At 46.0% G+C, this 22,322-nt stretch overlaps 1 protein-coding gene across 2 annotated transcripts in view; it reads right to left on the bottom strand.

Annotated features, from left to right (window-relative positions):
• The window catches only part of ITGA9 (integrin subunit alpha 9), a 388,682-nt gene that overhangs the window by 220,468 nt on the left and 145,892 nt on the right, over positions 1 to 22,322 (bottom strand). The gene's annotated exons all lie outside the window — the stretch shown is intronic.

The raw sequence follows: 22,322 nt of genomic DNA, 5'->3' as shown, positions 1-22,322 counted from the left end.
ACCACTTATGACATCTCTTACCTAGAGCATTTGGGTTTACTGGATAACGTGAGATTCTGATGCAGTAACAGAGACAGACACTGAGCTCCTCTTTGCAGGAAAGCGTAGAAACACTGGCAGATGGATACCTGGATGAGGTTTTCTTTTGTTCCTTTCAGCATCTGCCCTGGTAATATTTGGATTCAGCTAACATAGATTGATCACCAATGTGCATGACTGTGCTACATGCTTTTATAGGTTATCTGGTATAATCTCAACATAGGTATTATTTTTCTCCAAACACTGAACCTCGGGCTCAGACAGACTAAGTCTACACTTGTATCATCTTAGAGTTTGCCAATACGATCCCAGGAGATTGTTTAAGCTGTTAGGAATCATAGCAGAACACTCTGAACCATCATTACATTTCCAGAGTCTTTGCAAGTAGGAAGTAAAAAGAACAGAAATCATTGATTTTACTTCCTTTTAATTTCTCCCTCTTCTAATTTGGTAAGTTTTATTTCCTTTACAACCTCACCATTAGATGGAAACTTTGAACAAATTTAACATGAACTATGAGTTTTAATTAAACAATTTAGAGAATGAAAAAAAAATCATCTTCCTCTGGGGTAAATACAATATTAAACAGCTCTGCCCTCAAAAATGTAAAATCTAATTTAGGAGACACAACAAGCCATGTCACCCAGTCAGCCATTCTAGGTCTTTCCCTCTCTTTCCCCAAAACAAGGCTGCTCATTCCCACTTACCCATCTTGCCTTGGACCCCTCATCCCTCCCCGTCCCCCAGCCAGAGGTCAAGGTAGATCCCAGCATTTCCTCCCTGATGACATTTTCCCCACATGCGTCTCTGTCACTCAGTAATAATCAGTGTTGGTGCCACTCATGTGGGCATTCATTTCAGACTGTATTTTCCAAAGATGCTTGTAAAGTATCTCCAACTCCACATGCTCTTCTGCAATGTGACCTTGCTAATTCTCCCATGAAAAGGTAGGGTCCAATTCCCCAACCTTGAAGAGAATGCTGGGGGTCTCAGGCCCAGCTAAGCCCAGCCTTCTAGGCCATGCTGCCAAGGTGCCAGCCATGTGAATGAAGATGCTTAGACATGGATTCACCAGTCCCCAACTGTTCAAGTCTCTCCCAGCTGAGGTCCTAGGCACCATGGAGCAGAAACCCGCCATCCCCAATGTGCCCTGTTCCGAACTGCTTGCCCACAGTGTCTGTGAGCATGATAAAATTGCTGTTGTTTTACATCATTAAGTTTGGAGTGGTTTGTTCAGCAGCACTAGATAAGTAAAAACAACGCATCACAAATTATGGATTTAAGAGTGTCATGGGTGGGGACCGTGTCATTCCTTGATAAATCTTTCACTGTGCTTGTCACAAGAATGTGCAGATAGGTGTTAAAAGAGAACTCTACTTCAGTCATTCAACAAACTCTTATTTAGATTGTACTGTGAGCAGGGCAGAGTGTGATAAGGTTTTCAAAGGTAAAGAAGATACTGTCTTGCCCCATGGGGAGCTTACAATTTTTCTTTAGATAAGCCAAGGCCTGTTTGCAAATAGTTCCAATACAAACCTAAAGAGACATAAAGTGAGGTAAAAATTCATAGGAAGAAGCAACCCTTCCCTGTTGAAGCGCAGAACATTCTATAGGAGGGCAGGTGTGAGGGGCAGCAGATGAGAGCGGGGTATATGAGGAGAATGACTGTGTGAGTACTCCTGATGGAAGGGGCGGACAAGCATAGTGTGGCCTGTCTCATAGGCAGGGCAGACAGAGGACAATGGTGAGATTCTCGTGAAGAATGTGATATTCAGTGGAAGAAATGCAAGAGTATGATACCACTTACTTTGGGGGAGTCACACATTTCGGGGATGTTGACCCATATGTTAGTGCAGCATGACACAGAGGGCAGAGCCTCTTCCAAACACAAACACCAGCTTCCAGTGCCAGGAATCTGGAGTTCTGGGGTCCATCAGTCCACCTAGTCCCCCACCTCCCTGAGACAGATAACACTAGGACTTAACTACCCTGATCTGAAGTTTCAAAGAAAACCTCAAAGAAACAACAACAAAAATCCTCTAGACATATAAAACACGCCATAAAAGAGTTGGTCCTGCTTACTATATAAAACAGTATTTATGTCTTCAACTTTATGTCACTGAAAAGTCTAGTAAAAGCCTTTTATTGGAAGAGAGAAGTGTCTCCAAGAACTTTAAACACAGCACGATTTGTACTGAGGACAAACGCATCTAAAATGATTCACAAATGCCCATGTACTGTCTAGGGCCCAAGGACAAACTTGTTTAAAATGATTCACACAGTTTCAATGAACTGTCTGGAGTTCATGAACCAGCATTCTTCATAAGACTACAACCAGGCCGGGCATGGTGGCTCATGCCTGTAATCCCAGCACTTTGGGAGGCCAAGGCAGGCGGCTCATGAGGTCAGGAGATTGAGACAATCCTGGCTGACATGGTGAAACCCCGTCTCTACTAAAAATTAGCCGGGCAAGGTGGCGGGCGCCTGTAGTCCCAGCTACTCAGGAGGCTGAGGCAGGAGAATGGTGTGAACCCGGGAGGTGGAGCTTGCAGTGAGCCAAGATTGCGCCACTGCACCCCAGCCTGGGCGACAGAGCAAGACTCTGTCTCAAAATAATAATAATAATATTAGTAATAATAATAATAATAATAAACTACAACCAAAGATGATGAAAACAGTTTTGTTTGTTTGTTCTGTAAATCATAGTCGGTTGAGTCATTTTCCACTAAATCTGTTTGTTTGCGTTGGTATCCCATACACTCACTTTCTGTTAGTAGAAATAGCTGAATTTTATGTTCCTGAAATAGCATTCATGTGTGTTTATGATCTCTTTGATCTTAACGTTTTAAGTAGGTAAACTATTAACACTTTTTATATTGGAAAGGGAAACATAAATGTTTGAGGTTTTTATAAGTCACTATCTTCCCTAACCAAGGTAAATGTGACCACAGTCTTCAGAAGTATACTCTGGAAATACAGCCATAAAGAGCACACAGATGCCCCCATCCATACCCAGAGTACCTGTTTATGTGCAGACCAGCTCAGACAAGGCTGCGAACAAAGACGTGCCCTGTAGAAAAAGCCCTGGCTGCAGATGGGATACTCACCTGTAACTGAAATCCCTGCTTGGCTTTCCATGTCCGGCCATCCCCCGCAGGAATGAAAGTAGCTTTGAAGAACGGCCACTAATGGTGAAGACAGAGCTACCCTCAAATTAAAAATGGTTCCTGTTCAATTTGAATTTTTAAGGAAGAACCTTCAGTCCTTCTGCAGGACCACATCTATCAGGTCCCTGCCCCCTGATGTCACTCTGAGGTCTGGGCTGTTTCTGGGCATGATGTTGTTTCTTCAAGGTTCAATAGGCTTTGCACAACTCATTACTGTGAGAGATGGCACCAGACATTCTAACCCCTTTCTTCCCTGTAAAAGTTATATTCTAAATCTACACCATGCAAAAAACCAAGCTACTGGCTATGAGACATTCATCTGTTATCTTTCAAGTGTCTTTTGCTGTGTAGAATGTTAATTACTCCCTCTTATGCTGAATGCTGGTGCCTTAATCTGAGAGGCAAGATTTGCCCAGACACTGGATTCCAGAAAAGAACAGAATTACATGCCATTCACAATTAACACACATCCTACCAGGAAGCTTAGGCACACTGTCAATATTTTTTTCCTTATCTGTAGATAGAAAAACAGTTTTTTGTTCTTACACTGTTTCCCTATCTGCACTTGAGTAATGTTCAACTTTTTCCTCCATGGACAACTGAGTTACCCAATTTCTGACCACAAATCCAAGCATCCTCCTGAGATAGGATGATGGATGACTATTAGCTCCTCCATCACCCAACTGCCACTCATCAAAGGCCTTCCGAAAACACTCATGTTCCTAAGGAAATGGACAAGCACTGAGAGTTCCTTGCTGAACATAAAGGGAGCCACATTAGCCAGGTGTGGTGGCACATGTGTATAGTTCCAGTTACTCAGGAGACTGAGGCACGAGGATTCCTTGAGACCTGGAGTTCGAGGTTACAGTGAACTATGATCACTCTATTGCACTCCTGCTTGGGTGACAGAGTAAGACCCTATCTCTTAAAAAAAAAAAAAAAGCCATGAGCCCTGCTATTGTTATGGCCCCTCACACAAGCCAAGACATGGGCATGCGTCAAGAAACCATTGGCTTTCAAGCATCTGTGCCAGAGGGATGATACTAAACACCAAGAGTAGGAAGTGACAAATACCCTCACTGGGGACTTGCTGTTCTCCACAGCCACAGCTGAGGGCCCAACAAGATCAAACAGAAGAAAGCCCATGCTCGGAGCAGTGGTCATTGAGGGGGCCTGATCCCCTCTGTGGACAGCCTTCTAATGACCCCCATTCAACATCACCGTAATCTCATACTGAGGACAGCGATGAAATGCTGAGACGGCAAAGGCCATCCCCCATAACTGTCCAACACAAAGTATGCACCACAGCATTCCCTCAAATCCTGGTGATGATTTTCATGGGTGTTAGGGGAGTCTGTGAGCTCATGGATCCACAGGACCCCTGGGGCCCAGAGTTGGGGTTTTCCATGAGAGAAAAACATCCTTCTACAGCTGTGCTGTCCAATACAGCTGTGCTCTTTAAATTTAAATGACTCATAATTCAATATATTAAAAATCAGTTCTTCTACCCTGATAGCCACATTTCAAGGGCTCAGTAGCCACGCAGTGGCTGCTGTATTGAGCAGGGCACACACAGAACGTTCCCACCATGGCAGCTCCGTTCCAGTGAACATTTTTCAATTGGTCTCTCTGGGCACCTTGAGGCCCTCTTGGATGACAGGGCAGCAAAACTCAGTATCTGCTGAGATGCCGCAAAGAAAACTGCATTTGAAACAGTGTATTTCCTCATAACATATGAATTCCAAATAACCCATACTATGATGAAAAATAGATTTGCTTTGTTCAAAGCCATATAAGACTTATGCAACTTTCTCCTAACAATGTTGTGGTACAGGGTGCAAGAATACAGCAATCTGCTGGACCAGCGAGCACCACTGACCGGTGCTGAGAGCATGTGGCCTTCTGCCTGCAGGGTGGTTTCGTGGGTCCCCCTCTGGCACTCCTCACACTCGCAGCAGGTCACACATGCACACTATATCATACTCACGCACCACCTACAGATGGAGAACAGAGACATGAAGCTTTAAAAAAAGGGTTCAATCATTTCAAGTTATTACCCCTATAAATGCCCACACCATGTGATTTTTAACCAGCCGCCCTCCCTTAGAGAGACATTGATGGCAATAAAGAAACAAAAGCATCTTTTTAGCCTTGGACTATAATAATATGTTCCTTACATAGGGGCAGCTGAGTCGTTTTCCCAACATTGCAGGAGTCCCCCTCCTTTCAATATGAATCATATTATAGCTCAGATAAGCATATGGCCCAAGTTTATAGAGGACTTTATGAATACTTATTTCTCCTAGAAACCACATGAGAAAATACTTGTCCTCATTTTATGAGGGGTGAACAGTTGAGAGCCAGAGAGATTAGGAAACCTGCCCAAAGTTGCATAGGAATGAAGTAGCAGAGGCAGAATTAGAATTCGCTCCAGCCTGTTAGGAGGAGAGGACATTTCTTGTGCCTCAGACTCTCTGCTTGCTCTCCTGCTCCGTTCCTGTCCATTCGCCACACAAGAGCCAGCGTTCTCTTCTTTAGATACAAGTAAAACCACATCCCCCATTGCTGGAAGCCTTCCTGTTGCTCGTCTAATGAAACCTCCCACTGCGCATGGCCCACCAGGCCCCTCAGGGAACTGGTTCTATAGACCTTCCCACTATCTCCTCCCACTCGCCCCGCTCATCCTCCCAACTGTAGTCCTGAGCCTCCCTACTACTCTTGGAACATTCCTGCCTCCAAACCATGTGCATTTGCTGTTCCCTCTGCCTTCAATGCTTCCCTGACCAACACTTACCAGTACTGACCCCTTCTCAAACATGTCACCCTGGCTATTTTCCTCATAGTACCCATACAATCAACCCCTAATTATTTACCTATTACACATTCACTTGCTATCATTCCTATTAGACGGTAATTATTACACATTCACTTGCTATCATTCCTATTAGATGGTAATTATTACACATTCACTTGCTATCATTCCTATTAGATGTGTGAAGAGTACTCATGTCTATTTCATTGACTGCTGAATAGCCGGCCCATCAAAAGCCTCAGAAATGAGCAGAATAAGCTAGTGAACTTGATAGACAACTGACATGCCTTTCTTAGGCCTCACCCATGAACCTTAGAACTTTCATGGAAGGGGAGAGGAAGCCTTTCTGAACATCTGAGAACCTCTGCATGATTTTCCTCAACTTTCTGAAACTATTAATAACTCTCCTTTTAGGGTCTTAAAGGGCTGAGTGAGAAATACTGAACCCTACAAAGGACAGCTGCCAAAAACTATATCCTTTGGGTTCCTGTTTGACAGTGAGTAAAGAAAAGAGAAGGGACATTCAGTAAAGGTGAATCATAATTCAAGACTAAGCACATGATTTCTACACCATTCCCAAAAGCGACACAAGGCCCTCAGTGTGGAAACTCTTCAGTTAAAGATTTGATTCTGTAAGGTTTTCCTAAATGTTTAGCTCATGTGTCTGATCTCACAAGGAACTTGTTTTCTGCTACCCTCCAGTTATACACAATAGCCTACAGATTCCCATGAACTGCTTTTAAAACCCACCCAAAGGTGTGGCTTCTAAAATTCACTTGATGAATGGAAGGATCTATCTCTGTAATTGAGTTTGACACAAAGTGTTTTGAAGGGTAGAAAACTAGAAAAACTAGAAAAATGTGTCTGACTAAATGGGAGATTCAACTCATCACTACTTAGTTAGCATCTCTCTTAGCCTCTTATCTACACTCCACTGTCAGTTTCTCCCCATTCCTTCTCCATTTAAAGCTCAGATACTTTCTAACTCCAGATGCCTCAAACAACAAGCTTCTCCCTGTCTCTGCAGAAGGGCGGTGGGTTGTGATGAGGAGCAGGGGCTGGAGGAACCTTGATGATGTCTTACAATAGAATCAGCATCTGATAGAAGTGCTTGCCCATCTGTATCCTCTGTCTGCTTCCTGGCTGAAATAGGTAGCCTGTTTTTCAGTTCCATCATAAGACCTAAGGAAGACTTGAGCAGTTAGGACTGGGCTCAGCACACCTCGAGTGGGAATGTAGCTGCTTCTTTCATCCAGCAGTGGGCACCCTCTTTGCCCTTCCCCAGCCCAACAAGACAAAATAATGGCAGCAGGGTATGGAGGAAAGAGCAGGGCTCCAAGTCAGAAACCTTTGGGTGAGGAATTGAACCTTTCTGAGCCTCAGTTCCCTCATCTGGCAAGGGAAGAGATATGTGAAAGGATGTGGATCTCGTGATGATGTCTGGCACACTGCGTGTAGGGGGCTCCATCACTACGTGTTTGGTGAAGCAAGAGCTCTTGCCATATGGCCCTTTGTCTGATTACTTTTTGGTAAGGAGACTTAGAGATGCTCCATTTAAAGCTTAATAGCATGCCTCAGTTCTCAGGAAAGATCACATATCCCTTCCCTCTTATGATAAACTGACTGGAGAACCACTTCTGTTGGGTAGGGGAAGCACAGTCATTCCTCGATGTCCATGGGGAACCGGTCCCAGGACCACCCTGACACCAAACCCCAAGAATGCACAAGTCCTTGATATAAAATGGTGGAGAATTTGCATATAACATACATACATCCTCCTATATACTTTCATCTCTAGATTACTTATAATACCGAATACAATGTAAATAATACGTAAATAGTTGCTACACTTTACTGTTTAGGAAATAATGAAAGAAATCTGTGTATGTTCAGTACAGATGTAACCATCCATTTTTTTGGAATATTTTCATGCCACAGTTGTTCAAATCCATGAATGCCAAACTCATGAATACAAAGGGCGGACTGTACTGAGTGACCAAACCCCACTCAGTAAGGCCTAGACCTTAAAGATACTTGAGTGGCTGAAATATATGATTCTTCATGAAGTAATAAAGGAATTGAAAGGCTAGGGTAGGTTGGAGCGTGCTTAGTGACTTTGGCTGTATCCAGATCATTATATCATGGGTCCAGAGCAAGACATGCCATCATGCGGGGTGAGTGATCCACAGGGAAATTCTAGATTAGGTGTTCCACCCTCACAGAACATTAGAGGATAGTAGCCAAAATCACAAGCTTTGCATCAGTATAGACCTTTGCCCCAGCTCTGTCAAACAATGGCTGTGTGGTCTTGGACAATGTATTTACCCTTTTTGAACCTCAGTTTCCTCCTTGGCAAAAATCACAGGAATGGTGGCACCCATGATACAGAGTGCTGGTTTTGATTAAATGAGATAATGTATACAAAACACCTGATATTAAGCAAGGTCTTGGTAATACAAAATGCCATTATTAAAAGAAAAACTGTTATTTATAATGACAGGATGAACCATTTACTCTGTAACTGACCTCACTTTGAAATGATCAAGAAATGCAAAAAACAAAACAAAACAAAACAAAACAAAACTAGAAAAGTATATCTGATTTAATAAAAATAAATAAAAAATTCAAATGAATCCTTTAAGTATGATGCTTATTGTGGGTTTCTGGTTGATACACTTTATTAAATTAAGGAAATTTACTTCAGACCCTAAAGTTTGCTGCCTGTATTTTAGCTCTTTGGTATATGTGCCTCTGTTATTACAATACAATGGCCAGGAACCTCACTGTTTCACTCAGTTTTGTATCTCCAATTCAGAAAACAGTTACTGCATTATAAAAAGTCCACAATGAATGTTAGTTGAATAAACTGATGGGATATAAGAACAAACATTTTTGTTTTGTTTTTGAACAATGTTTTGGAGATATTTTCCCATTTTTAGAAAAATAAAGCCATCAGTTTTGATTTTAAGATTCTAATCACTATGGTTTGAATACGATTTGTTTGGCCCCACCAAGTCTCACTTTGAAATCTGATCTCCAGTGTTGGAGGTGGGTCTGATGGGAGGTGCCTGGGCATGGGGGCGGATCCATTGTGAATGGCTTGGTGCCATTCCCTAGGTAGTGAGTCAGTTCTCACTGTGCTCCTACAACAGCTGGTTGTTAAAAAGAGCCTGGCCCCTCCACTCCCCACTTGGCTTCCTCTCTCACCATGTGATCTCTACACACGACGGCTCCCCTTCGCCTTCCACCATGAGTGGAAGCAGCCTGACGCCCTCACCCAAAGCGGATGCCTGGCATCATACTGCTTGTACAGCCTGCAGAACTGTGAGCCGAATACACATCTTTTCTTCATAAATTACCCAGCCTCAGGCATTCCTTTACAGCAACACAAATGGATCAAGACACTGACTAAAGGAAAAAATACAAGTTCTGATATGTATGTGAGAATTTCATTAAAGCCCATGCTGATGGTGTTCAAGTTTGATTGATGTCAGAGATAAAGCCTAATACTGCTTATGTTGATGATGAGCAGAAGCCGTGGTGTCTGAAAATTATCAATATTCTTTCTGGAATTCTCAGAAAAATGTCTAAATGTAAGTTGCTTCTGGAGATCATATGAAGCTACTTCAGGAATATGCTGCTTCTGGGGAATTACCAACAGTTCATGGAGTATTAAACAGTGAATTCAGATTGTTTATACCTCATCTCCATTTTCCCTTGTTGCCCTCTGGGAATAACACCTGGAGTGACAAAGGACTCTCTGCTCTCTCATTAGCTTTATTCCTCCTGACCTCTGTGTTCTTTGTGCCTGAAGGAGCTCTTTTCCCGAGACTTGCTGTCTCTGTTCACATTGCACCCCTCTGCACCCAGGGAACAGATAAGGTCTGGTTTAAGAGCTGTTCTGTTCAGCAAAGATGTCACGAAGGGAGAAGCAGGAGTCTCCAATGGAAGGTGGAGGCATGACAGAAAGAAAGGAACTATTATTCCCTCTTTTCAATCCAATAAGGCTAGGAGGTATGAGGGAAAGGAGTCTAGAATCTCACAAAGTCGCTGGTGGGTCTTAAAAGGAGTGGGGTGGGGAAGAGAGGGATCCCAAAGGCTCACCATGGGCCCATGGGGAAAACCACACTCCAAGTCTCCCTCCCACAGCCACATGACTGATGTCCAGGGACACTTCAATGTCTTTGTGACATTTACTGAACTAGCATTTGCATTTTACTATATCCTACTCTTCTCACCCAGTAATTGTAGGTTAAAAGAAGAGGATGGAGCAGACTATGTAGCCTCTCATTCCCCACACATATGGGAATGTGTATATGTGCATACACGGGGTTGAGGGTTCCTGTCATTGCCTGTGGGGCACCTAGGAAGGGGTGCCTACTGATGGGAGGAGGATGTTGTAGGCAGAAGAGAAAGAGTGCTTTCTGCCCATGGAGCTCCAGAGGGGAAATAAGACTGATCCACAGACCACTTTAAGGCTGGCTCTGAGCAGTGGTAGATCACAGTGAGTCATGAAGGGAAGGGAGGCATCAGTAAAGGCTTCTTGAGATGGAGTTAACAGTGTCATGTTTCAATGCCGAACCCCTGCAGATGCTGGCCACATCCAGCCAGGCCCCCTGCTCTACCTGGCTGTTCTCTACCACGCGTCCTGCATTGTGGAGTCCATTCCTTCTCTGGGCCTGCTTGGAAGAATGGAAAAGCAAAGAGTATGTGTGGGGCTAGGGAAGAGTCCACCTTGGCTTGAGTGTAGCACAGGAATAGGCCACAGAGGGAGACTAGGACAGCAGGTTAAACTGAGATCCTTAGGGAAGGGCCTTGACGTCCCACTTAAGAATCGATAACCAGAGACGATGGGTGGTTCTCAAAGTTTTCTGGACAGGTAATGAAACTGAAATCCTTGAATATGAGAGAAATACCTTAATTCCTTATTCCTCTGAGTCTCTGGCTCCTAGAACAGAGGCTAGTATACAATAAGTGCTTATTTTTTATTGACTAAATAATTTCTAAAATTATTGTATTTATAATGTTAGGATGTTAAGGAGGTCTCGAGGAAGGCTCAGTAATGAGAAAGGATGAAATGCCCATCTTCTGATTACTGAAAGTCTCATTTTATAGCGACTCCTGCAAGGATAAGAGTTCCACTTTCCCACCTAGTCCGTTTCCCTTTCCCAAATTTCCAGTGTAGATGACTATGCATTCCTTACTGCTTTACAAATCTCAACTCCTGAGTTCATAATACACCATTACAGAGGTGATGATCTCCCCTACTGCCTCAGGGAAGGGTAAACCCACAGAGACTCCATTTTCCAAACTAAAAAATTAGAATACATAATCAGTTTATGAGAAACATGCAAAATATATAAAATGTTGTTTTCTACTGAGAATTTACTATGCATTAGGGATATGTGCATTTACCTCAAAATGATCTTGTGAGATAGATTCTATCAGTGTTTCCATCTTATAGATGAAGGTTAAGTAAAGAATCATGGCTTGAGAGCCCCATGTGAGTCCAAAGCCCATGGGCTCAGTCTAAAGCATATGGCCACAATGTTCTACCTGTCCCTACACATGTGTCATGAAAAGATGATACAGTAGCTCCTCCCATCAACAGGAAGAGGCCATTTTCCCATCCCTTGAACTTACTTTGGCCAAGAGAATGTGTAAGAAATGACATCATGCCACTTCTGAAGCCCATGCCTCAAAAGGCCTTGCCTACTTCCACTCTCACTTGTAGAACCTTCCTAACCATGTAAGCAAGCCCAGGCCAGCCTGCTGGACGATGAGAGGCAGTGGCCCAGTCACACCGTCACCCCAGCCAACTCTAAAACATCTGAGTGAGCCAGCCTCGAGCCAGCCTGCAAGCTGAACTCTAACACATGAGTGACCCCGCCAAAATCAGCCACACCCCACCCAGATCAGCAGAACCATCCAGCTAACCCAGAGACTTATGCACAATAATAAATGGCTGTTGTGTTATGCTATTAAATTTGAGGGAGGTTTGTTACTCAGCAAATGCTAACTGATACACTATGCCGTGCACCTATGTACTTCTGCTGCTCAGGGAAAGAACTGAATCCTTCCTACAAGAATGAGGTTCTTAGCAGCAGCCATTCCTGCTGACTTCTCAGTCTCAATGCAACTCTGCTTCTTACCACATTTGCCTGCATTTCGCGGTATTCTTTATTATAATTCTTGACAAATTCTTTCCAGATGTCTGCATGAAAAGTAACAAAGGAAAGGCATCACCCACTGGGCTTCACTGGTCACTGGTGCAGCCCTCCCCACAATCCCAGGGACCCTTTAAAACACCCATGCCAAAGTGTCCAAGCCTTAGGTTCAAGTGGAGAGATTCCTGGTGGGAAGGACCCTCAGAGACTTCTGAGCTTCCCCTACCTCAGTTGCTTCCTCCTCAGCCCACCATTATGAATCACCTTTGGTTGTGAAAAATAAAGTTTTGTAAGCAGAGGGGGCTTCACACACTTGGGGCCTAAGGGTAGGCCCTCTGCTTGTGAATGAGGGGCAAAACCCCATAGAGCAGCAGTGTGTCTCAGGGCTAATACCCCTGGCCAACCAATCTTGACCTCTCTGTCTCTGACCTCATTCTGTGCCAAGATCTTCCTGACCAACCTGACTCTCCCACTGGACTTTGATTAATCACTACTGTATCCCTAGCATCTTAAAGAATACCTTGCACATCACAGGTGCCAAAGAAACGTTTGTGGAATAAAATAAATCTCTCCCTTCCTACAGAATTTTCCGTGGCTCCCCAATGCCAGCAAAATACAATTAGAGCTCCCTGGCACCATCCCCTCCCCCAGGGCAGAGAGGCTTCTGCCCACCTTCCAGCACACTCACCTCTTCACTCACACAGCCTTTGAACATGCTCTTCCTTTCACCCAGAATTCCCTTCCCTTCCTTTGAACTCTTTTTCATGTTTTAATAGTCTTTTTTATTTCTACACCTGCATCATAGGCAGAATTATTTACCCTCTCAGGATGGTACAGTGGGAAGGAGATGTTATTACTGTTATGTAATCCTGACTACCCAGTGAGATAAATTTTCCTAGCCCCATTTTACAGATAAAGACATTAAGCCACAAAGTGTAAAATAACTCACTGAAGATCACATGATCAGTGACTGTTGCAAATAGGATTCAAATCTACATCTACCTCTGTGTCAGGATGATCTCATCAAGGCCCCGGTTCTGCCTTCTCGTGCTTCTCAGTCTCCATGTGAATATGCCCAGGCTGGCCTGTTGGACAGTGAGATATGCATGGAGTGGAGCTGAGTCGCCCCAGTCGCCCCAGCCAAGGCCAGTCTAGATAACCAACAGCCAGCTGACCCCTAGCTATATGAACAAGCCCTGCCCAAATCAGCAGAACCAGCTAGCCAAGCCACTGCTAATCCCAGCGGCACAAACTATATGCTTTGTATTATACACCACTGAGGTTTTGAGTTTGTTCTGCAGCATTATTATTGTAACATAACTGAAATAGACTCCAATGCTCACTTTTCTCACTATATAACTTATTTAAGACACATTCATTCGCTAGTCGTTTATTGAGTACTTACTTCAGATGGTGCACCTCATAGGTCCTAGGTAGGAGAGGGAAGCTAAGTTAGACCCCCGATTACTATGTACAATAGAGATGAAGAAATTGTGGGAGTTCTACCTCGCTGTATCCTGCCTTTTCTGCAGCCTGCCTTCTTCTCTTCACCTCCACCATTAGCCCACTACAGACTTCTCACCTGGTCTCCCTGCCTCCACATTAATCCTTTCATACCTGTCACCTATCCTGCAGCTTGGATGATCTGCTGAAATGCAACACTGATCGCACCCTCTTGCATGCCCTTACCCCTTAGATACTGAGGTTGGCCCTTTCTCCCTGGCCTCCTGGATGAAACCTTGAGCAGGTCCCGTTATCTCTCGGATCACTCTTAGACCACGAAAAGTCTTCCCATTGGTTTAATCTCCAGCATAATCCCATTCAGTATCAAAATGACCAGTCCTGTGTATTAGTGAAAAACTCCAAATTTCATTTAAAGTTAAACTTTCTTGCCTCTTCCAACTTGGCCCTATTTCAGGCTTTGAAGGCTGCTAGAGGGTGGGAAGTGGGAGATAATAAAGCTGCAGTGACTTCCTCTCATCCCCTTTCCCAGCAGCTACTTAGGACACCTTTTGAGGGGAGGAGGGGAGGGGAGGAGAAGCCACACCTAGTTGGAACTGGTGTCTTTGGGTGTTGGCTTTTCTCTGGCCATGGCAGATGATTAAAGCTGAGTCTCTCTAGACACTTCTGTGGCTTTGTGGCATTCCACGCCGACCTCTCTCAGCTTGGTGGGTATTCCAGGTTGACTTTTTTTCAGGCACATTGAAGGTTCCCTGGAGCTTCCTGTGCATTGGGACACTCCCCTGCAACTCCCAAGAGGGAACAAGGTCTCCTCCGCTGGCCCCAGAACACTTTTGTTTTGGGTATGGTCCCATCACCCCTCCCTACGGTCACCTAAGGTATAACCCCTTTTAAATAGTTCCCAGCCAGCTTTCTCCCTGTGATGCACTCACATGTCCTCCTCCAGGGGAGCAGGACATTCTCAGAGCTCCATTAACTCCCCTTTATGTACATCAACACACATCTGTGTGCTCTCCAAGACTCTGGGAGAAACCAGGCTAGCTCTCAGGAGCTAGACCTGTCTGGTCTCCTCCTTTCTCTGGACTGGAGGAAGCACACCCTTTTCTCTCCTCCAAAGGGCTCAGGTCGGAAAACACCTCCCCAGCCCATCAGCCTTCTCCAAAAACGCCTCTCTACAATGTCAAACTTCCTGGGCCTCTCTGATGGCAATCCCTCTGTACCTTTGATGTTGGTAAGGGACTAAGGGTCCAAAACTGAGCTGTAGCCTTTCTCTTTTCAAGTCCTAATAGGTGGTCAACCATCTTGACTCAGGATTTAGAAAGACTCACCACCTCTTTTGCACTCAGTGGAAACCAACAGGAGAATGTCACATGTGAGTATCTGGTTATACTTTAATAGTAACATGTTTCTTTATGGCAGGTATCACAGCAGGAAGGGGACATTTGTTCACAGAGTTATTTGATTTTTAGTAGAACTTTCAGAAGGGTAAGGACCATGTCTGCTTTTCCTCATCACTGTATTCCTAGCACCTTGCACAATGCTGGTCCCAGTGGGTGCTCAGTAAATGCTTGACTGACCTGATGAATCAATGAAGAAACCATTTCCAACCAGGGAGCAGCGGTTTGCCCTTCCCGCCACGCTGGGACACACGAATGGGGCTTCTAATGGGCTCTTGGGCCTAGGCACAGAGGCAGACAAACACACACGGCTGGAGGTCCTGGTTGGGGGCTGGACTGCCTTCTGCTGCCACACATGGGGCAAAGAGAATGTTCATTAAAAACTGGGTAGCAGGAAACTGCCCCAAAGCTTTCTTTGTGCATACATGGCCATCCTGCCTACAAACCCAAACACCACGCCGGGAAAGGAATGGAATGGAAAAGCAGACTTAACAAGTTGTTGGAACATGGAGGAAAAGCCAAGTGAGGTCAAGAGGATCTGAGTCAAACTCCACTGTTACCAGCATTCCCAGTGCCACCTCTAATTACTAAAATAAAGAGATTAAATAGCTGGATTTGTTTTGCAGTGTTTATGCTGTTCTGGCATTTTCTAAATTGTATGCTCTGGATAGGGAGAACAGGTTTCTCAACTCAGAGTCTGTTTGCTTTGAATTTTGGTTGTTTGCTCTGCGTAGCTTTCGGACTCCCACCTGGTCCCCAGCCACCAGAATCCCCTGCCATCTGCACTTCTTCCCCATGTGGCCATTTCTTCCTGGGTTTTCTTCTCCCCTAGCCTGGTCCACAGGTTGCCAAGGGTACTGTCTGACCTGGTAGTAGAGCTGGCCATAGGAGAGCTGCTGACACTGCCCAGCTACCTGGGAAGCTGAGGTGGGAGGATCACTTGAGGCTGGGCTGTTGAGGCTGCAGTGAGCAGAGACTGTACCACTGCACTCCAGCCTGGGTGTCAGAGTGAGATCCTGTCTCAAAAACAAACAAACAAACAAACAAACAAACAAAAAACAAGGAAGCAGATCTTCCAGGAGAAGTAACTGGGAAATTCTTGAGGGAAAATTATCACCACTCTGGTTTCTACTCACTCTTCAACAAGACTTAATTTTTAAAAATTTAGCTGGGTGCAATGGTACATGCCTATAGTCCCAGCTACTTGGGAGGCTGAGGAAGGAGGACTGCTTGAGCCCAGGAGTTGCAGGCTGTAGTGGGCTGTGATTGTGCCTGTGAATAGTTACCGTCCTCTAGCCTGGGCAACACAGCGAGACCCCGTTCCCCAAAATATATATTTAACACCCACCATACGGCACTTATTAAGTGAAGTCTTGTAAGTGCTCTTATTAAGTCTTGTTAGCATCTATCAATGTTAACTCATTTAGTCCCCATAAAGACCTTAGGAAGGTACTGTTATCACCATTTACAGATGGGAAACTGAGGGCTGAGCAGTTCAGGGACCTGCCCAGGAGTTCAGATTCAAATCCTGGCCCTGGGGCTCTCAAGTCTGTGCCCTTCACCTCTGTTATGCAGCCTCTCAGACACTTCAAGCTTTATTTAGAAGTTAAAAAAAATACAAACTTCCTTAACATTGACCCCTGCCTAAAAAACTCTATCTGCTCCTCACTGTCAAATAGTAGTCCTTATTGTTGAGTCTTCCCGTTATGCTTTACCAGAAGGAAAGGAAGAGGCAGAGCAGCTTGCTGAGAGCAAGGGGATATGTCAGCTAGAAGGCAGGCCATATCTCCCTCACTCTGCCCTGCTTCCCCCACAGACAGATGTGAGTCCCCTCCCCAGCTCCACTTGCGCCTGGTATAAACGTACATTAATGAAGACTGCCAGTCAGGCAGGAATGACTGACCCCTATCTCAACAACCCCCACCTGAAAAGCCTCCCCAGATCCCTGCTCCAATGACTGCTGCTGACCCAGAGCTCAGATGGCCCCTGAGACTCTGATCCCAGGCTTCCTGGCAGCCTTGTCACCCTCAGCCCCACGTGTGGCAGCAGCAGCATGGGTGAGCCCAGTGGCAAAGTGGCCTGTGGCTGCAGCCCAAGGTGTCACCCTCAGCTGGTTCTCCCTTTCTGGGAAGGAGTAAGAGGCAGCCTGCTTGCCCCGGTCAGACCCCTGAGTCATGCCAGTTTCCAGCCTTTCTGGGCATCATATCCTAAAGCAAAGAGGCCGAGGCCAAGGAAAGCAGAGGAAGTTGTGCCCACATGAGGACAGCAGGCATCTTTCTCACCTGAGGTGGATGGGCCGGGACGCCAATCTGCTGCCTTCCCTCTCCCTGCAGCTCAGAGAGACAATACCCAACACCGAAGAGGGCTCGACGCCTGGGGAGACATCACCACTGGACGCCGTGGACTGAAATTGTGTTCTCCAACACCACATTCATATTTGGAAGCCCTAACTCCCATGGTGATGGGCCTTTCAGATATAACTGGGTTTAGAGGAGGTCATAGCCTTCGTGATGGGATATAAGAAGACACACTAGAGAGCTTTCTCCCTCTCTCTCCCTGCCATGTGACGACACAGAGGGAACGTGGCCGTCTCTAAGCCTGGAAGAGAGCCCGCACCACACGCCAACTGTGCTGGCACCTTGATTATGGATTTTCAGCCTCCAAAACTGTGAGAAAATTAATTTCTGTTGTGTAACCCACCCAATTTATGGGATAGTCAGCCCTCTGTATCCATGGATTCCACATCCATGGATTCAACCAACTGCAGATCAAAAATATTCAGGAAAAAAAAAAATAAATAACAATACAACAAAAAACCCAAAATACAGTATAACAACTATTTACATAGCACTGACATTGTAGTAGGTATTATAAGTAATCTAGAGATAATTTAAAGTATACAGGAGGATATATGTAGGTTATATACAAATACGATGCCATCTTATATCAGGGACTTGAGCATCTATGAATTTTGTTATCCATTGGGAGTCCTGGAACCAATCTCCCATGCATACTGAGAAACAACGGTATTTTTTTTTTTATGGCAGTCTGTGCAAAGACACAGGACTGCTGATTATGCTTTTTTCCCCCTGGTTATTCAAACTACTAGCTTTGTACTTGAAAACAGATTGGTCCAATTTCATCAGGTGCTATGGTTTCAGGCTATGGAGTACAGCTACCAAACAGTTTTTCTCCACTATAGCTGCAAGGGGTTGGCAGAAGGGACTCAAGTTCATTCACTACCGTTTCTCCTCATTCCTGCATTCACAAAACGTTCCTACAGCACCTACCCCTGCTGGGCACTTGACAGACAAGCCTTGCCTCTCAGCATTGTCTGTCTTCCTGTCAACTCCATTACCTTCAGTGGCACCATCTACCACCCTGTTCTCCAAACCAGAAACCCGAGGGGGTCCTTGGACTCCTGGCTTTGTCCCCCTACATATACTCAATCCACTCTGCTGACTTGACCTCGCCATCTCCCAAGTACCCCCGCTCCTCTCCATCTCCTACCACCGATATGTGGAGTTATCATCAAGGTGGTGCCCAGCCTGGACCCACATTTCCCAGCCTCCTCTGAGGCTGGCTGTGGCCATGTGACTAGTTCCCACCAATGGAAAGTCAGTGGAAGGGATGTGGGTCATTTCTAGGCTGGAGTGTTTAAGGGGTGGGTGTGCCTTCTCCACTGCCTCTTTCTCCTCCTGCCCCCAGGAGGCAGAAATCCTGGAGGTCCTAAGGGATTGCAGCAGCAGCAATGGAAAGCAACTGGAGTCCCAGAATCACCACATGGAGGAAGCTACTTCCAACGAGGAACAGCCTTATTTGACTGACACATGAGCAATGAACAAACATCTAGTAGGTCAAGTCATTGAAAATTGAGGGTTTGTTGCAGCAGTTAGCATTGTGTTAATCCGGGTATACACAGGGTTACCTTTTTCTTAATGGAGGCTAACAAGCATGCTTAAGTAAAAAACTGGTATAAAGGGAGATGTCTCAGTCCATAGAGGGATGAAAGAGACAGGTTGGAGGAATGAAAGGGTTCTCTACCATATCAGAATATGGGGGCGTGGGGAGGGACGGCAGAGGTTGCACCCCCTCCTCACCCCACCCCTAACCACTCATGACTAAGTTCAGGGCTCCAAAACCCACTATATATATTTGCCTTCTTTTAAAACCCCAGGCAGACAAATGTCCAGGCCCTCATAACTTAGAAAAACATCCCATCCTTTGTCAAAGTAACTCCATGCAGACCCAGACAAGGCTTCTGAGTAGAAACCAAAGGAGCTCAGGCTGGGAATCAGGGGTAGAAATGTGGCCGTCAAGGCCAGTGCTGCTGGGGATGGGTCGGAATGTAGAGACAGGTTCCACAGACAGCCAAGAAGGAAAGTGACAGAGACATTTCCCTAATCCGGCCAAGGCTCAAGCAGTGAGGCTTAGGCTTTTGACTAAGGTCCACAGACAGGCTGATAGGAAAGGCCTAGGCTTTGTGTGCAAGGAAGCTCTGGACCCCCGAGGTCTACAGCTGAGGAGGAGGAGACAGCACCAAAGCAGATCTATGAATCCAACCCCCCAAAGAAGTCTTCCTCCTGACTCCATTCTAAATGCTGCCAACTCCTTCTCTATCACTCCAACTCCCCAGCTCCCCAACTCTGGCAGCCACAGAGGCAACTTGAATATACAGCCAGGGGGGCACTCACTCCATTGCAGGAATGGCTAAGGGTGGGGTACACTAGGGTCCCCAGATGCCAATGGGATTTGTTCCATCCCAGGTTACATAACCTCCCTACTGCAGCCAAGCTCTAAACTGAATATGAAAGTGGAAAATGCTCCAGCAAATAAATTCCAGGGACATTAGGCAAATGGTCCTTTTACATAAACAATAGCTTTCATTTTCACACAGACATGATGAAAAGGAGGTGGGGAAAAAAATGAGGAGAAAGGGATCCTTCTCAGATCACAAAGCTTATCCTTAGCAGAGCCCAGCACGGCTGTTTACCCCAAAAGCCGAGAGCCCTGGAGCCCAGGGGCAGGAGGGGCAGCACAGAAGTTTCCTCCAGGCCAGCACTGCCCGGTGGAGGCAGACTCTCCCATGGGCAGGGCCTCCCCTCTGCAGGACAGGGCGAGGCAGAGCAGGACAGCAGAGGCGAGGACTTCCTGCATCTGAGCCACCCTGATAACCCCTGGGGCCGCGCTAAGGACATGGGGTTTCCACTGGCAGAGTTCCTCCTGAAACAAAGCTGCAGGGTGCCCTGCACCTACGTAGAGTAGGGGTGGGACAGTGGGCATATCGGCTGGAAGCTCTGACTCAACAGGAAGCCCGCTGACCTAGAGGCCACCCTCATCTCTGCGCCTGGGAGCCAGGGGTGAAGCATGCCTTAACCCTCTTCCATCCCCCACTAGGGCTCACCCACAGAGTGGCAAAGGGGGACGTCTGAACTTTGGCAAAGAACCCAAGAGAGCCTTCCAGCTCCAGGCAAGGCCACCCAAGCCAGTGCCAAGGGGCAGGGTGGGTATCTCTTGGAGGGTGTCTGGACCGATGTCTACACCACAGTTATAAGCAGAACAAGGGCTGGTGTGGCCGTAGCTAAATATTTGGGCTTGGCTACATCATGCACAGGAACAATGTGTCTTCGGACTGAGCTGTGAAACCCCATGGGAGAGCCATGACTGGGAATGGGTCAGAGAACAAGAACCCAGCCCTCCTTCCTGTTGGCTCCCTCACGCACACCCTCACACAGCTCTACTCCACCCTGACTCTCCACCCAGCTCTGGAATATCTTCCTCCCATCTTCCTGTCCTCTATCCCACTGCTCAGCGGGATAAAGCCGGCCAGGAGAACAGGGGGCTAGGGTGGCTTGAGGACACCATGAGGCTCCATGGGGAGCAGGGAGAGCCCAGTAGAGTCAAGGCTCATAAAAGGGTGGCCACAACCTGCTTTTTCAGAAATGAAGCAAGCACCCCCAGGCTTCCCGGGTCCTGAATTCCCACAAGCAATGTAACTCCTTTCTAAAAAGGGGCTCCAGAATACTAAGAATCACATCTTTGGCTGGTAATGCAGCTAGGACTTGAGGGAGTGGACCCAGGGCACACCTCTACCTGTTAGGGGATGGCAGCTGCAGGTAGGGAGGGGTGTGCAACATGGATGGGGGCAGTAAGCCTGGGGCAGGAGGCAGGGAGGACTAAGTGCAGAGGCAGTCTGCGGGCCCAAAGCATGGGAGGAGATGCAGGTCATGTCATTTTCCCCCTTGGTACTTTGCAATGAGTAAAAGCCAAGTCCTTTCAATGGTCTGCTAGGCCTCTGTCATGTCTCTGACCTCGTCTCTTAATACCCACACCCTCATTCTGCTCTAGACACACTGGCCTCCTGACTGTCCCTGGAACAGCAAGCACTCCTGCCTCAGGGCCTTTGCACCGGCTGTTTCCACTGCCTGGAATGCTCTTCTCCCAGATCCCTCCACATGGTTCTCTCCCCTTACCTCCTTCAAGTTCGTAATTAAAAACCTCTTTCATGAGGCCTACCCTGACCACCCTATTTAAAATTACAGCCCACCTTGGGTTGATCAAACCCCTTTCACTTATCCACTTTTTTCCACAGCACTTATCAGCTTTTGTGTTTCTATACTCTATATTCCATATGTTCTATATCTCCATGTTAATTATGTTTATGGTTTATCTCTGCCTCTACCTTTTAGGATGTCAGCTCCACTATGGCATGGAATTTTGCTTCTTTTGTTCACTGGTGAGTCTCATGCTACCAGAATAGCACTTGCACATGACAGGTGCTCTACGAATATTTGAGCGAGTGAGTGAGTGAATGAACGAATGGCAGCATCTTCTCAGTGGGGTCCAGGACACCTGGTGAACAATAGTAGCAGCTCCAGTCACAGTGGCTGCAATTCACTAATATACACTTTGGAAAAGCCAAGTGCTGTATGAAGATTTCTACAAACATCTCATCTCTACCTACAGATACCATTTGTACACACAACTCTACCTACAGATACCATTTTATCTCCAGTTTCTAGATGAGGAAGCCAAGGCTCCAGCTGAACAAAAATCACCAAGCTGGTCAGTGGGGCTGCTAAGATATGCACCCCAGCCTGTTTCCAAAGCTACAGCTTTGTATAAACATGTTCTGTAATCCTGTCCCCGCAGCAGAGCCCGTGTACATAACTATAGTCATCCACTCAGACCCAGCCTTGAGTCCTCATGCTCCAGAATGCCACGAGGATGATGCTCAGAAAGGCAAAAGCAGGACAGGACACTTGCTGGGGAACCAAGG

This window comes from Macaca mulatta, chromosome 2 (genome assembly GCF_049350105.2).
Source record: "Macaca mulatta isolate MMU2019108-1 chromosome 2, T2T-MMU8v2.0, whole genome shotgun sequence".
NCBI classification, from domain to species: domain Eukaryota; kingdom Metazoa; phylum Chordata; class Mammalia; order Primates; family Cercopithecidae; genus Macaca; species Macaca mulatta.
This window is presented reverse-complemented; position numbering and strand designations above follow the sequence as displayed.